Raw genomic sequence first — 16,067 nt, forward strand, 5'->3', positions numbered from 1 at the left:
TAAGTTGCAGTGATTTAAAAAAAATTATAGTAATATATATTCTGATTAAATAGAAACCTTAACATGCTGAAGTCATGCTTGCTGGAATAGGGGGCAGGGGTCTCTTGGATTCAGTTATTTATTATGTCTCTTATTTTAAAAGGATATATATATAGTCTGATGATTGTGGATGCATCGTACATTCCAGAAGGTTCCAGACCACAGTGTCCAAACCACATGATTTGTTTAGTTGAATTTGAAGTGGTCGATGTACCACCACATTATTGTGCTGCATTGGTAACCCTGCCCATTTTCCTTCACAGGGAGGTCTAGTAAGTTGCTGAACATTGCACCATCTTCCTGAGAGTGAGTGATTCTGCTGGAAACCTCTTTCAGGTGCGGATTCAGACAGGGGCACAGCCAACCCATACCTCCCCGATTTTCATGACTAAAAAAAAAGAAGAACGGGGCCTAAACCCAAAACAGGTCCGAAAAACTTACTTTGATGCAAAAAGTCATTGATGTTGTTTTATTTTATTATTCTCCTACTGCTCATATTTAAAAAAAATAAATTTAGTTCAAAAAATGTTACATCAGATGGCTTTGATTAGAACTTAATTTTTCAACATTTTTCAACTTCTCGGGAGAGGGGGACACTCCCCCTCAGACACCCCCTGTGACATACAAGCACAACATTGGCGATGGATGGATGGAAACAAATCTTGGATCTGTGCCTTACCCTTTTCTATGGCCATGTTTGTGCAGGTCACATTATTTTTAGCATCATTCTTTCTCTGTTAAGATCAGGCTGTTTTTTTGCATATTAAATTGTTGTACCCCCAGTCCAATTTGATTTTGGCAGTAAGTTGCTGATTGCACTCTATATTGAAAATTGTTCAATTCCACTTCCACTGAGAGTGAATGTGCTGCACCTCTCCTCTCCTGGATCACAGATTTTCTCGCATATCATTTATATGTCAGTTAATGTCTTCACAGCTAGTCAATTATTTTACAATTTGCATTATAGTACTTTGACATGGATCATGAAGTATATTTTGAATACCGGGGTAAATGAATGGAGTAAAGCAAAGTAATCTTCTGAGTTTTCATAATGCATGCATTTTAATTGTCTTTGTATCTTATTGATTTTATCAATAATCAATAGTTAATGAGCTAAAAAGACTGAAAAAGCTCATGAATATGTAGCTTGTGCTAATAGTTACATGTACTTACAAATCAATGCATATAATATGCAATGTGTATTTTGCAGAATTTTGCCTTGAAACTTGGTCAAAGTGTTTATAATGTATTTGTCTAGCTACCCTCTAATTTGCATAATTAATTAACATTTATGCAGATTATATAATTAATGATGGTATGCAAATATGCATAGTATTAGAGTGTTTTCATGACATTTTACCCTAAGTTGTAGGCAGTGTTTGGTATTATCTCTTGCAGGGTATGTTAGGACACCCATTGGGTTACAAAAATGCACATATCTGATTTTTGATGATTTTTTAGATTTTTGATTAAGTGAAACACTGAGCTTTAAGTTAACATTTTTGAAATAATTATGTTGTCGTTAAAGACATAACTTTTTTTGTTTTGTTTTTAAAGTTCACTGTTTAGTCACAATAATGCACATTGTGTGTCTGGGTTTTCAGTTGCCTTGCAGAGGACATTTTCCCACATTTTTGTAATTATTTTTCATAAATGTAATTACATGCAATACTATTACTATATCCAGCAGGGGGCAAGTGGCATGATAGAGCCGGCAACTTGTGAAACCGCCCGGCCATATGGCATTTTCCATATACTCGGTTTGTTTTGTGGGGTTCATTATCGAACCCCAATGGTTTTAGCTTGAATTTATATTATTTATTAACATAGGCCTATTTGTTTGTGATATTTCAAGCATTTTAAAATTTCAAAATAATCCCATTCAATTACACGGTTGACGATAGAAAATTACTGAATTTAGAGAATGCACGTCGCATACCACCTGATACCCAGGCAACCATGGATGTATCTTGCACTAACCAACAGGGGATTTATCATCAAATGCAATATGTAGACTGTAGTATCTTTAGTCTATTGATTAAGTTTATTACTTAGGACATCCATGGTTCTGTGTGTTCACCCCTACACAGTTTTCCTTTACAATATGCATATGGGGGGGTGGGTGCACACATACTCATGCTGTACAAATACACACACACCCCCACCCACCCCCACACACCCACCCCAGCAAAAACAAAAAACCAGCATGTAATTAAAAATCTAATCTTCGATGATCCACAAAATGTTGTAATAACAGCAATTGGTGACAGTGATAGAATTGGTTGGTAATACATGTAGATGAAACACCACTTTATAGTATTATCATCTGATATGATACTAGTGCCATTGACATCATGCAAGCTAGTCTGTATAATTAGACTCCTCCCATGGGGTATCACTGATGGCATGTTTCATATGCTAGCCTGGTGTTTTATTGAGCGCAATATTATCTAATTCATTTTGCAAGAGATAGGACAGCTGGGGTAATTAATACCAGGTCCTTGTTAGTTTTAATCTAATTCATATGGTATATCTTTTACTGCATATAGTCCTACTGAATTAACATGCTGTAACGTAATTATGCGAAAGGGGACAATCACTGAAATTTGGTTTTGGTAGTAGTGTCATAACCAAGGGGGGCATATCGATGTACTTAAACTTCAAATCAACATATTTGGTCAATTTGTTAGAGAAGTTCAGCTATAAGTTTGATATCCTGAAATCATGTTGATGTCCCTGTCTCTCATCAGTTATATTTCACTGTCTTGCTACTCTTGTGATTTGATGCTTGCCACAATTTACCAGGTACAGGTAGTTCCTTATGTGTTCAAGCAGAACGTAATACAAGGAAGCATGCACCTGAAGGGCCTTGCAATTGTAGCTCTATTTCAATTACATCAATGTATCAAATTTGATCAATTTTCAGATAAATTTAGCCAATTTGTCTAATATTATTTGATGTTCCTTTATATAAGCTGAAGTACAAATTCAATAAGCTTGTCTCTCTTCAGCAATATTTCACTTTCTTGCTAATCTTGTGATTTCATCCCGGGGTACTCAGTACAAATGACCATACGGGGACGTGCATAAATATGGGTAGCATTTTCGGCCTTTTGGTATATCAATGACCCCTTTTTCAAAGCCTATTTTGGTATATGAATGGGTCCTTTCTTTCAAAATTTTCTCAATTTTTGTGGAAAATAGCCCAATTTTTCCTTAATCTAGGCAAAATTTTCAAAATTTCAATATCAATGGGTCCAAATTTCTTAAAAAATTGGTATATTTATGGGTCCACTTTCAAATTCTCAGCGGCACGTCCCTACCAAAACCAAACTTGAGTACCCCCGCCGGGTATCATCCTCTCCATAATATACTAAACCTGTATGTACGTTAGGGTGGGCCAAAAAACACTTTTTTCCTCGGATCGACTTGGAACTCGAGGAGAATTTTACTGGGGTACATACTAGTATTGTACTGAAATATCAGTAATATCGGAGCATGTTTCGCCCAGGCAGTAGATTTTCACAAAATACCTACTTTTTTGCTATTTCTTACTGTATAACTCTATATAGAGAAATCAGTAGAAACAATCTGGGAAAAGTAGGCATTCAGATGCCATCCTAACCAATATTAAACACTTTGGGTAGTTTGTTTGGACCCTTTAGAACATCACCAAATAGCAAGCCGTCTCCAATTGGTTACCATTATTGTTGCTAAAGACACGCATGTAAGTCAAATATTAATGATATTTGAGTTGCTATATTAAGGGATAGGGGTAGCATTATGGAGAATTTCCCCAGTTCTACTCGGTCAAATTTCCCAAATGCGGTATTGTTGCACAGATATGAACTGCAGCATTGCCAAAAATAAATGCTATATGATTTTCGGTTATCCATGTTTTGACCAGAGGTCAAAAGGACACACAGCCTTGAAAATTACTACAAATCAGGCGTCACATGACCCTTTAACCCCTGGTCATGTCAGAACTGCTCTATATTCATAGTTCATGTATTGTTTGTACTTTTGCAGTTCATATCTACCCAACAAGACCAAGATTGTGAAATTTGACTCAGTAGAACTGGGGAAATGCTCCATAATGCTACCCCTACCCCTTAATTTAGCAACTCAAATATCATCAATATTTAACTAAATACAGGTCTCTAGCAAAAAATAATGGTAACCAATTGGAGACTGCTTGCTATTTTGTGATGTTCTGGAGGGTCTAAACAAACTACCCAAATTGTTTAATATTGGCTATGATGTCGTCTCAATGCCTACTTTTCCCAGGTTGTTTCTACTGATTTCTCTATTATAGTGTTATACAGTAAGAAATGGCAAATAAGTAGGATTTTGTTAAAATCTACTGCCTGGGCGAAACATGATCCGATCTTACTGATATTTTAGCACAATAGTAGTATGTACCCTAGTAAAATTCTCCGAGAGTTCCAAGTCGATCCGAGAAAAAAGGTGTTTTTCGGCCCACCCTAATGTACGTATAGGTCCTCAATAAGGACTCTTCATGTATCGTATAGTGAGATATTTTGGCTGTGATTTTAATTGTTCTGAATAGTTAACATGTTGGGTTGATCCTTCATGTAATTATTTCATGTAAGCTAATCCAAACCCTAACCGTAAGCATAATCCTAATCATAACCCTAATGCTATTAAATCTTAATCCTAACCCTTAACTAACCCTAATCCTATCCTTAACCCTAATTTCGTGTAAAATTATTGTACATGAAGGTGTAACCGTGTGTTGCTTTTATTTGCAGTTTGAAACAGTTATGCAATATTTCTAATCCCACAATGGTGGTTTGGGCAAGGGTGCACACAAGGGTTAATTTGGCCTGTAGTGTTATCTGCTTGCACCCATCCCATGGGAGACACTGATCTAAGTTATGAGATTTTAAGATGGGAACGAGTTAAAACATATGGGTCATCCAAACTTCAATGTGACAGGATTTTAAATTTGCAGTTCTGAAATTAATCGCGAAAAGCATGAAAATTAAATCTTACAAAAATTTACTGCTGTTCAATATTAAAGCAGAGCATATCCAGTACAGGATGCACCCAAAGGGCCTTGCAATTGTAGCTCTATTTCAATATACAGTGCTTGCAAATGAATAGATAGATAGAGGGGTTCTGTGTGCAAACTTGAGTTTATATAAGTGCACATGACTATTCAGTGTTGCATGTATTGAGTAACCTCGTCTGATTAAGGTATTACATCTGTGGTTGTAGAATATTGCTTTTTCTAGCACTGTTTAGGTCCTGATTAATAACATGATTTTTTAAAGATTTATATTTTCTTTTTGTATACTGACAAAACTCAATTCAGTAGCAAAAAGTTGCTGGAGCTTAAAGGTGTGCCTCATAGAATTACCCTGTTGAAATGGCAAACTGAGTGCCCTTCCAGATTTTTCCAAATATTTTTGAAAATAAAAAGAAATTGCAGGTTTATAGTGTGCTATTGACTAAATGTTATGTATGTAGTATTATCTGTTGAAGACAGCACTGATTTATCAATATGTCTGGCTGTAATACATTATATCTGTACCTATTGAAGAAAGTACAGGATTAATAAAGATTTTTCTGCTTTGCTATATCAGTCATCTGAGTAAAAATTAGAAAATTCTTAAAATGCTATCCACCAAAGATAGCATTGAATAATGCAGTATATAGCAAGAAGAGTTATACAATATCCTGCTTTGCTATCAACTGAAGATACCCCGGAGTTATGTAATATAATCTTATTCTATCTACTGAAGATAGCTCTGAGTTATACAATATACCTACAATGCTATCTACCAAAGATAGCACTGAGTTATCATATACAATATACCTACAATGTTATCTACTGAAGATAGCACTGATTTATACAATATACCTACAATGATATCTACTGAAGATAGCACTGAGGTATACAATATATCTACAATGCTATCTACTGAAGATAGCACTGAGTTATACAATATACCTACAATGCTATCTACTGAAGATAGCACTGAGTTATACAATATACCTACAATGCTATCTACTGAAGATAACACTGATTTATACAATATACCTACAATGCTATCTACCGAAGATAGGACTGAGGTATACAATATACTTACAATGCTATCTACTGAAGATAACACTGTACGTGTTACACAATATACCTACAATGCTATCTACTGAAGATAGCACTGAGTTATACAATATACCTACAATGCTATCTACTGAAGATAGCACTGAGGTATACAATATATTTCAATTCAATTTTATTAAAATAACTTTATTTAATAAAATATCTACAATGCTATCTACTGAAGATAGCACTGAGTTATACAATATACCTACAATGCTATCTACTGAAGATAGCACTGAGGTATACAATATATCTACAATGCTATCTACTGAAGATAGCACTGAGTTATACAATATACCTACAATGCTATCTACTGAAGATAGCTCTGAGTTATACAATATACCTACAATGCTATCTACTGAAGATAACACTGATTTATACAATATACCTACAATGCTATCTACTGAAGATAACACTGATTTATACAATATACCAACAATGCTATCTACTGAAGATAGCACTGAGTTATACAATATACCTACATGTACAATGCTATCTACTGAAGATAGCACGGATTTATACAATATACCTACAATGTTATCTACTGAAGAAAGCACTGAGTTACACAATATACCTACAATGCTATCTACTGAAGATAGCTCTGAGTTATACAATATACCTACAATGCTATCTACTGAAGATAGCACTGCGTTATACAATATACCTACAATGCTATCTACTGAAGATAACACTGATTTATACAATATACCTACAATGTTATCTACTGAAGATAGCACTGAAGTATACAATATACCTACAATGCTATCTACTGAAGATAGTACTGAGTTATACAATATACCTACAATGCTATCTACTGAAGATAGCCCTGAGTTATACAATATACCTATAATGCTATCTACTGAAGATACCCTTGGGGCAGACCTGTAACAAACCCTTTAAGTTTTGTGCCAGTTGCATCATATTACTAGATGTCTTACAATCATCAGTCACAAATGATTTATCTAGATAATATCCTACTTTATCTACATGTATACTGTCCTGCTGGCAACTTTTATCTTCAACTCAGATTCTGTAGTTGTAGGAAGAGTTACTTGACCCTTGGGGTAAACCTAGAAGTTACCAAACCCTGTATGCTTTTAGTCCATTGATGACAACAATTTCTTTAGTTGACCAGATCACAGTATGTGTTATCTTTACCGAGAACAAGGTACATATCGTGTTGTGTAATTCTACGTTATCACTCACTTATTTCAATACAAGATGTGTTAAGAGATGACTTTGTTTATTTATCAAGCAAGACCGCATACATCCCTACATGTATTTTTCCAGTTGGCATATTAATATTTTACACTTTGAGATTATAACAAGTTGGATCATCAGATAAAATGTGTTTGACGTAACTTGTGTATACATGTGATAAGTAGAGTGATTAGGATGAAAGTCAGTGGGGTAGCATCCATCACAGTTGATGGGAGGATTTCCAAGATGTGATTCATTGCTCGGAGGGACAAATCAGATGCCAGAATTATTCATGTCATGTTCCTTATTTAAAAGTAATAGAGCGAGACGTGCTCTGCTTGCTTTCTTGGTAATATATCCGCAGATTGATGGCAACTAATTGAATGGGGGTAATTCTGTGTGGCAGGTTGGGTTTTTAGCGGGAAAATCTTGCAAGTGTGGATTTTGAACATGGGAGCCAACACACCCCTGTTTGTAAATACCTGCAAACAAGTACCTCATTCTGCATATGATTTAATACTATCTAACCAAGGATACACACACCCAATTTCAATTGACACACTGTGGAACTACGCCACATACACCAGACAACTCCTATCCAACAGTGGCCTGTCCTGAACCCCCTAAATGTGGACCTGTTTTTACGTTATTTGCGATGTCCTCAGGTTATATCCACACAACCGAGGACGTCCACTGTTAGAGGTGTGTCATTGTTTATGATGTGTGTATCCATATGTAGGTCCTGGTTTGCAGGTAATTACAAACGCATACACACCTAGCCCCCGCACACACCAACGGCAGGAGCTTGACTATGAATGCTGTCTACTGAAGATAGCAGATGACCAAAATAATCAGGGTTTTGTGTGTGTGTGTGTGCAATCAGCAACTATGTTGCCTGTACCAATTCTAGGTGGACATGTGACAGTTTTGGTGCACTGATTACTAATGTAACCCTGGAACTGTATGTCCTGATCATATTCCCTCAAAAATTCAGAAAGCCTTTTTCTCTAAAGTTGTTCCTGCCATAGAAAGTGTTGCTTAACCCTCCAAAATGATAATGAATATGTTTTGCAAGAATATGCAATAATTATGAATGGGGGGATTTCCATATTACATACCAAACATTGCTTGCCTGCCCCCTCTTGGATTGCCAAAAATCGCTTGTTCCCCTCTCCTCTTGCCTTGCCAAAAGTATTTGCCCCCCCCCCCATTGCACATGCCAAATTTGTGTGAACCCAATTGCCAAACCATTGACTACATTAACATCCTGATTGACATCTTGAAAAATGTCTGAAAAAATACAAGATGCCAGTCAGTTATATTCCGGTCTGAAACTATCAGACAATATTTTGAACATCATTAATTAAATTTTAATATCACAAATTTGCAACAAACCCAAATTGGAAAAAATCACTCCCGGGCAGATGTTTTGCTATTTCTCCATTTACGATCCTGCCCAAAAGTGTCTCCTTTCGATATACCACATCACATATCACTACAATATGGCCAAAGGAGCAACACATTAGATCTTAAATTCCCTATACCTTGCCTATTTTGGTATGATATGACAAACTCAAGGTGAAGGTATTCTATTTTTGATATTAAATCCAGCTCTGTAATCTTAATACCACATCACATATCACTACAATATGGCCAGAGGAGCAACACATTAAATCTAAAATTCCCTATACCTCGCCTATTTTAGTATGATATGACAAAATCAAGGTGAAGTTATTCTATTTTTGATATTAAATCCAGCTCTGTAATCTTAATAACACAATACTCTGTACCCATATTATGGCAGCCTAGGAGCTTACATCTCTCGTTTTCTTTCCATTTTCTATTTCTCTTCATTCCCTACTACAGGTTATACAGATAAGTACTATTTATCAGCAAACAGGTGCAGAGCTCCAGTGTGTCATCACTACTATACCATTATGTAACTGTCTCTGGCTGGCTTGGATGAGACGCTACCTACCAAATTTGGCTCAAAGCTGTATGAGCCTATACTGCTCTCTTGTGTCTTGATTCACTCGGTATGCTGAAAGATAAGCTGTTGGCTTAGATTTGAATACGACTGAATCGTGAGGATTGTAGTGTGTCGCTGCTCCTTCATGATAGATTATAGCACACTGCTTACGGTAAGTTTATATAGCGTTGATGGAAAATGTGTGCATGCTGGCCTCAAGTTTTTTATGTTCATGTTGCAAAATTGCATTCCACTATTAACGATAAGGTACAATATATATGCTCTTTTTAGAGTTAGAATTATAGAGTGTGAGAGATGATGCATTTGAGGTTTGCACATCATTGTGATTGCTGCAAGGCAACAGGTGAAAATAGTGATACAGCTTTAACTCAAGGCTGGTGTGTTGGGGTGAGTGGGTAGGGGTGTGTGTAGGTGTTTGCAAGCAAACGAGGACACACACTCGCAATTCACATTCAAACCACTTGCCACTCTGTAATGGGGACTATAGGTTTTTGTATTTCTGCAAACAACCACAGTTGCATATCGAATGAATTCCAAAATATGTCCTCTATTGTATGTAAGATATAATGTCAGTAGTTGCTAGATTAAATTCCATACACACAAAAATACACAAACAAAATGGTGAAAAACGCCCTTGTTATGTGGATTGAGTACAGATTCAGACGACCACGTTTGCATAGTCCTAAACGGGATTCTCGTTTGGAGCTGATTACATGTGAGGGGTGGGGGTGGGTGTTGGGGTGTGGGGGGGGGTGTGTGTGTGGTGGGGGGTGACAACATAGTATGTTTCTTTCTGTCTGTTTGTATTTGTGTTTATGTATTTATTGTGCAAGTGTTTGCAGGATATGCATGTGTGTGTTTTAACCCTAACCATATTCCTGCTCTTTGGTGGAGGGAATATTGTTTGCTTCAGTCTGGTTAAGAACCACATATCCATCAGGTATGGTGGACAAGACTGAGTATAGCAATGTACATATAAGTATTAGAGGTGTGTGACCCAATTGACAGGTTCATCCTCCACTTTACCCCATTAAAATGCAGATTTTGGTAAAAGGTGTAAGCTCATATTTTTCTCATAGCCTCGGACATTTTAGGCCTGAAATGACTTCAGTTTAGGTGGATGATCAAAAACATGGTATTGTGTGGTTAACAAACCCCCAAGTCATGTACTTTTCTATTGGCTGCAGTGATACACATTTTTGCTTTAGAATCTTAATTACTGGAGCAATAACTCAAAAAATGTTTTGGTGATGGTCCTCAGTATGAGATATACTCTGATCAGCTTGTAATAGGCGGGACTCATAACATTATGTATTGATATAGAATAGCGTACATGCCGCTGGTCGCAGCACCTTTGCAAAACAGCGTTTTGCATATTGCGTGACTGACGCGCGCTTTTGTGAATTTACGCATGCATAAGTTGGAACTTTATTGATTCGCACAGTAACAAAACCGAATAATTCTTGCCTATTACGAGCTGATCATAGTATAGAAAATATAATGTGTTACAATCAGACCACCCGCCTTAAATGCAAGTATAAAATAATTAGTTCAATTCATAGTTCAATATTATGTAGGGTACCTCTACAGCTGTACATATGGCCCAATACAAATGGAAATGCCCTATGGGTGTTCATTTATTAATAGACTATTAAAGGTAGCATTGATGTCATGCAAAGGAAGCTTTGTACCCTAACCGTGATGGAGAAGATGTCAAAGGGTTTAGCTAATAAGTACTTTAACTTGATATCACAGAACTACTAATTGTGCTGATTGAATTACAATGTATAACATGTCTAAACAGGTGCCTGTATGTTAGTAAGTGCTGTAAGTGTGTGAGTATGAATGTTGCTAACAGATTACTGGATTAGAGCTAACTACTAAAATATTTACTAAACCTGGTTTGGGGATATGGCTTATTGATAAGCTACTATAGCTCAGGCATTTGGAAGTAGCCTATATCTTGAAGAAAGATATCTATGTGAAACACATCTTTGTAAAAGCTACACTATTTGAAGAGCTTTGTTGCAAACCCCCTTACATCTACTTGAGTAATTTTGAGAACACATCAAAAAATCATCAAAAAAAATCACTGATAATGGGGGGTGTTCAATAAAAGCAGTTTTGGCGGGATGCTCATTCTACCCAAAAAAAAAAAAAAAAACTGCTTTTGTTGAAAACCCTCATATATCAGTACTTTTTTTGACGACTTTTTATGTTTTCTCAAAATTGCTCAAGTGGATGTAAGAGGTTTTGCAACAAAGCTCTTCATTTGTGGAGTATTCTTTAATATCCCATGCACTACCTACTATAACCCTAAGCCTAACTCAAATCTACCACACAAGGTGTGCAGGAAAATTTAGAACTGTTATTTTTCTATTAAATTCTATATAAAGTAGTAAATTGCTATCTTTATGACACAGCAGCAAGTTGCTATCTTTATAAGATAGCAAATCACTATTATCGCATTACACAGCAGCAAGTTGCTATCTTCATAAGACAGCAAATTACTATTATCGCATTACACATTAGCAAGATGCTATCTTCATAAGACAGCAACTTGCTATTATCGCATTACACATCAGCAAGTTGCTATCTTCATAAGACAGCAAATTACTATTATCGCATTACACATCAGCAAGTTGCTATCTTCATAAGATAGCAAATTACTATTATCGCATTACACATCAGCAAGTTGCTATCTTCATAAGACAGCAACTTGCTATTATCGCATTACACATCAGCAAGTTGCTATCTTCATAAGATAGCAAATTACTATTATCGCATTACACATCAGCAAGTTGCTATCTTCATAAGACAGCAACTTGCTATTATCGCATTACACATCAGCAAGTTGCTATCTTCATAAGACAGCAAATTACTATTATCACATAACATCAGTTACTTTCTGTTTTAAGAAGATAGTAACAAATTGAATTGTTCAAAAAAGGTTAAAAAAATGCTGTGAATGAATTGCTATATACTACCCTCTTAGGGTAGCATTAAATGTTATATTACACTTCTGCTTTCATAAGAAAGTGAATTAATGTTCTTATCAGTTAACAATAAATTGATATCTTCATGAGACTAGTTTATAAAAAAATGCAAATTAATTTCTACCTTCAGTGCACAACAGTAAGTTGCTATCTTCATAAGACAGCAAATTTTTATTCAATTTAATTCACTGATATCTTTTTAAAATATGTCAGTGAATTGCTATCCAAGTAAGACAGCATAATTATAAGTTGTTTTTAAATTCCTAATATACTGCTAAATATTAAAAAATTTAGTACAAATTAAAAAAAGTACAAAGAAATTGTACCAAGTCCGGCGCTTTACCAACTGAGCTAATGGGGTTGAGACACAAATTTGCAGGTTAATTTACTTGTTCATATATAACTATGTGTATTGATGATATGATCAAAACCTTTTACACTTTCGTGGATGCGGCACTACATGTTTGCATATTTTAAAAGCGCTTGATAGTAAGCACATATGCTAACTATCGAGTTTTTACGTTATTCAATTGAAAACTTTTAGAGGGTACTCTGTGAAATTGGCAGCATGTAGGTAGGCAGTCCCAAAGCATGCTACACAATTCCCCATTCTGGATTTCAAAGCACCACATCGGTGTGGATCTAGCATCTTGTATAGATTGTCCGATCGCTTTTTTTCATACGATTGCCTTTGAAATGCTATCTTCAGAAGAAAGCGCTAAATTGGAATACAAAATGTACACAATGGAGTTGCAAATGATTTGCCCAGCACTAGTTTCCATCCATCCTCTGTCAATATTAAAGTATCAGATTTCCTCGAATAGCCTGCAACATGTTTGAAGAAAAAAGTATAAAGGTAAAACAGATATTGCAAAATCTGTTCAAAATCTGTTCAATGTAGGATATTACAGTTCCGCCCAGGCTCTGACCGAATAAACAATCAATTTTGCGTTAAATTTCAATAATTTCCCAAGGGGTATTTGTGTTAAGTGTAAGATGCTGATGCATGCTAGATAGGATTTGATTACGGTTTTAAGGATCCAATATTGTGTCTTTTGAGAATAAAATATATGCATTTTTTGTACTTCAAAACAATATTAAAAACATATTGTTGGGTTAAAAGAAAGTCCTATTTCCATTTTTGTTATTTTACAGGTTTTGTATGTTTACTTTGTTTGCTTGATTATTGTTTTAAACCTTTTAATTATTTACTGAAAATTTATTGAATTGCTTTTAAGACTGCTTAAAAAATATGTGCATTTACCTATATTTCGTAACTCAATTTCACCCAAAATTTCAGTAAGACCTTTTTGCACTGACCATCAATGCTCACAAAGCATATTGAAATAAAAGCAGAAAAGAGGCCTTTCACAAAACAATATTAAATGCAGATATATAAAGAAGCCTTCCATACATTTTTGTTTTTTAAGTGCAAGAATGAAACAATGAGAATGATTTAGTCAACATTTACATAGGATTGGCCTTTCTGTATAATCATATTTAAAGTGTTATTTCTTTTGCACATCATTCTGAAAATGTATTTAGTGTATGTACACAGTTCTTTAAGGTTAGTAGGATTTAATAGCTTGTTACGATGAAAATGGTTGTCATCTAACTGATAAATATCTTAAAACCTGTTTCAGCATATTGATTCTATAAAAGCATATTCTCATAAAACTGATTTGCAGGAATCAATTTTCATTCTTAAACCCACACATATTGCTCTTGGTGAATGAGGTCAAATCTTATTCTTGCCACAAATTGAAACCTTTGTACAATACTTTGGCATTTGCAATTGCAATATATAAATCGTTAAGTGAAAGCATTTGTATGATATTATACATAAATACCCATCATCTTTTGTTGGTAGTGATGGGATCCACAGGTGCGTGTATATTTTGATTGATAAACTGCCCACTGGCAGCGTGTAATGGCTGGCTATTCATTATGACTTGAAATTGATAAGTTGCGTTAATAGAACACGGCTTAGTTATATCATCCAATTTGATGCTAAGTGCTATCACGCATGTTCTTATTTTTACATTCTCTAATATTTTGTGACCCAAATACAGATGGGCAGTATACATTTGATGAGCTACCTTAATCAGTTAAAAGTGGGTCATGTTATTTCTGTTTAAATATCATGAGTATATACTATATTAGTGATTTGGTACAAAGGAAATGTAACTTATTTATTGTATTTTTCTTAAACTAGAAGTTTCTCGGATATGGGAACTTTCATAGTTTTTAAATTGACTGTTGTCAGCCCAGATCTTACTCTTGTGGACCCAGGGAAGGAGAACAAGGGTTGCATGGTCTGATAAACTTTCCAGATCATGTACACTTTGTCTAATTTAAGTGTTAATTACCAAAAAGCTGAAAATGCATTTTCTTTCTCAGATGTTTCAATCTGTCAAGTCCATTACATTTTGCTTCCTTAATTTATGAATGGCAGTTTTTGGTACACTTTACAAAAATGTAATATATTTAAAGATTCTTGATACTGAAACCAATGTTTCCATGTTCCATAGAAAATTGACATCATGAATGTAATCACATACTGTATTCATGCTGTTGGATAACAATTCAACCAAACAATATCATTGATAGATTCAGGGTTTTGAAACATTATCAAATTTTCAAGCAACTATCAGCTGCTCAGAGTTTATGAGGAAGTTGTACGCATTGTTCCTTGATAGGCCCTGGATCCATAGTGAATATCGCCAGATATGTTGCCGCTTTTCGGTTATACCATCATGTTTACAAGTATTTTCACAAATTCTAAGGTTTGGTTTTAGGGTTAGGGGTTAGGGATATGAGAATATTGTTAACCTTACATGAAGGGAAGACCTGCTTTTCTCAGTTTCCTGTTGTTTATAGTGGTGGTCTTATATAATATATTGAACACAATTCTCCAGTATCATGCAGGCAGCTTGTTTTCCTCTGCCTAGAAAGAACACCTGCTTCGGGATGTGATACCTGAGTATATGAGATGAATGCATGACAATTGCTTCAGGTAGATAGTTGATAATAAGCAACCCAGAACTGGCCCAAACTGTATACATGCTGTGAATATATACAGAGTATGTTGTAAGATACAATGCCAGCTTTAGCCCTGCCTACAAGCCATGTAAGAGAATGTATGAAAGGCAATTGCCTCGGTTAGAAATCAGATAGGTGAGTTTGATCCCAATGCACTTGTCTGACAGAACAGTATGTGCTATGATTAACAATTGCTTTGGGTACTACAGGGTATGCATTTGGGGCCCTTTACATAAAACAGTATCCAAAGACGGTATTAGAGAACTAATGTACTGCCCTTTATGGACTTTGAGGAAGAAATACAAATATTTTAATCCTTTCAAGGATTTCCACCATGATTTGATACCCTTCTAGAATAGAAATTTCTTCCGGATAATACTGCAAATTTAATATCTAGCTTTTTGAGAATAAGAGTGAAAAGTTACGGTAAAGAACCATATTGTTAGGAATGAAAATCTACAGACCCTCATTAAAAGAATTTAGCATATCTTATGATCATTTGAGGCAATACTAACATGTGCAACATGATCACAGTTTGATGAAATTGAAGAGATGGAATAAGCTAAAATGTGAAATCATATTAAAATTGATATTATGGATTATGAGCGTATAAGAAATGGGTCAACAATAAATAAAAGCATGCATAGACTTGCCATGTCATTTGCTATTC

General features: G+C 35.3%; 1 protein-coding gene across 2 annotated transcripts in view; it reads left to right on the forward strand.

The window, feature by feature from the left end:
* Positions 1-9,230: 9,230 nt before the first annotated feature.
* Positions 9,231-16,067, forward strand: part of LOC140148430 (uncharacterized) — a 71,308-nt gene continuing 64,471 nt past the window's right edge. For both annotated transcript variants that reach the window (XM_072170366.1, XM_072170367.1), the window contains exon 1: positions 9,231-9,510. The gene's annotated coding sequence lies outside the window, so the exon portion shown is untranslated. The remainder of the gene's footprint in view (positions 9,511-16,067) is intronic.

Source organism: Amphiura filiformis, chromosome 3, assembly GCF_039555335.1.
Source record: "Amphiura filiformis chromosome 3, Afil_fr2py, whole genome shotgun sequence".
NCBI classification, from domain to species: Eukaryota; Metazoa; Echinodermata; class Ophiuroidea; order Amphilepidida; family Amphiuridae; genus Amphiura; species Amphiura filiformis.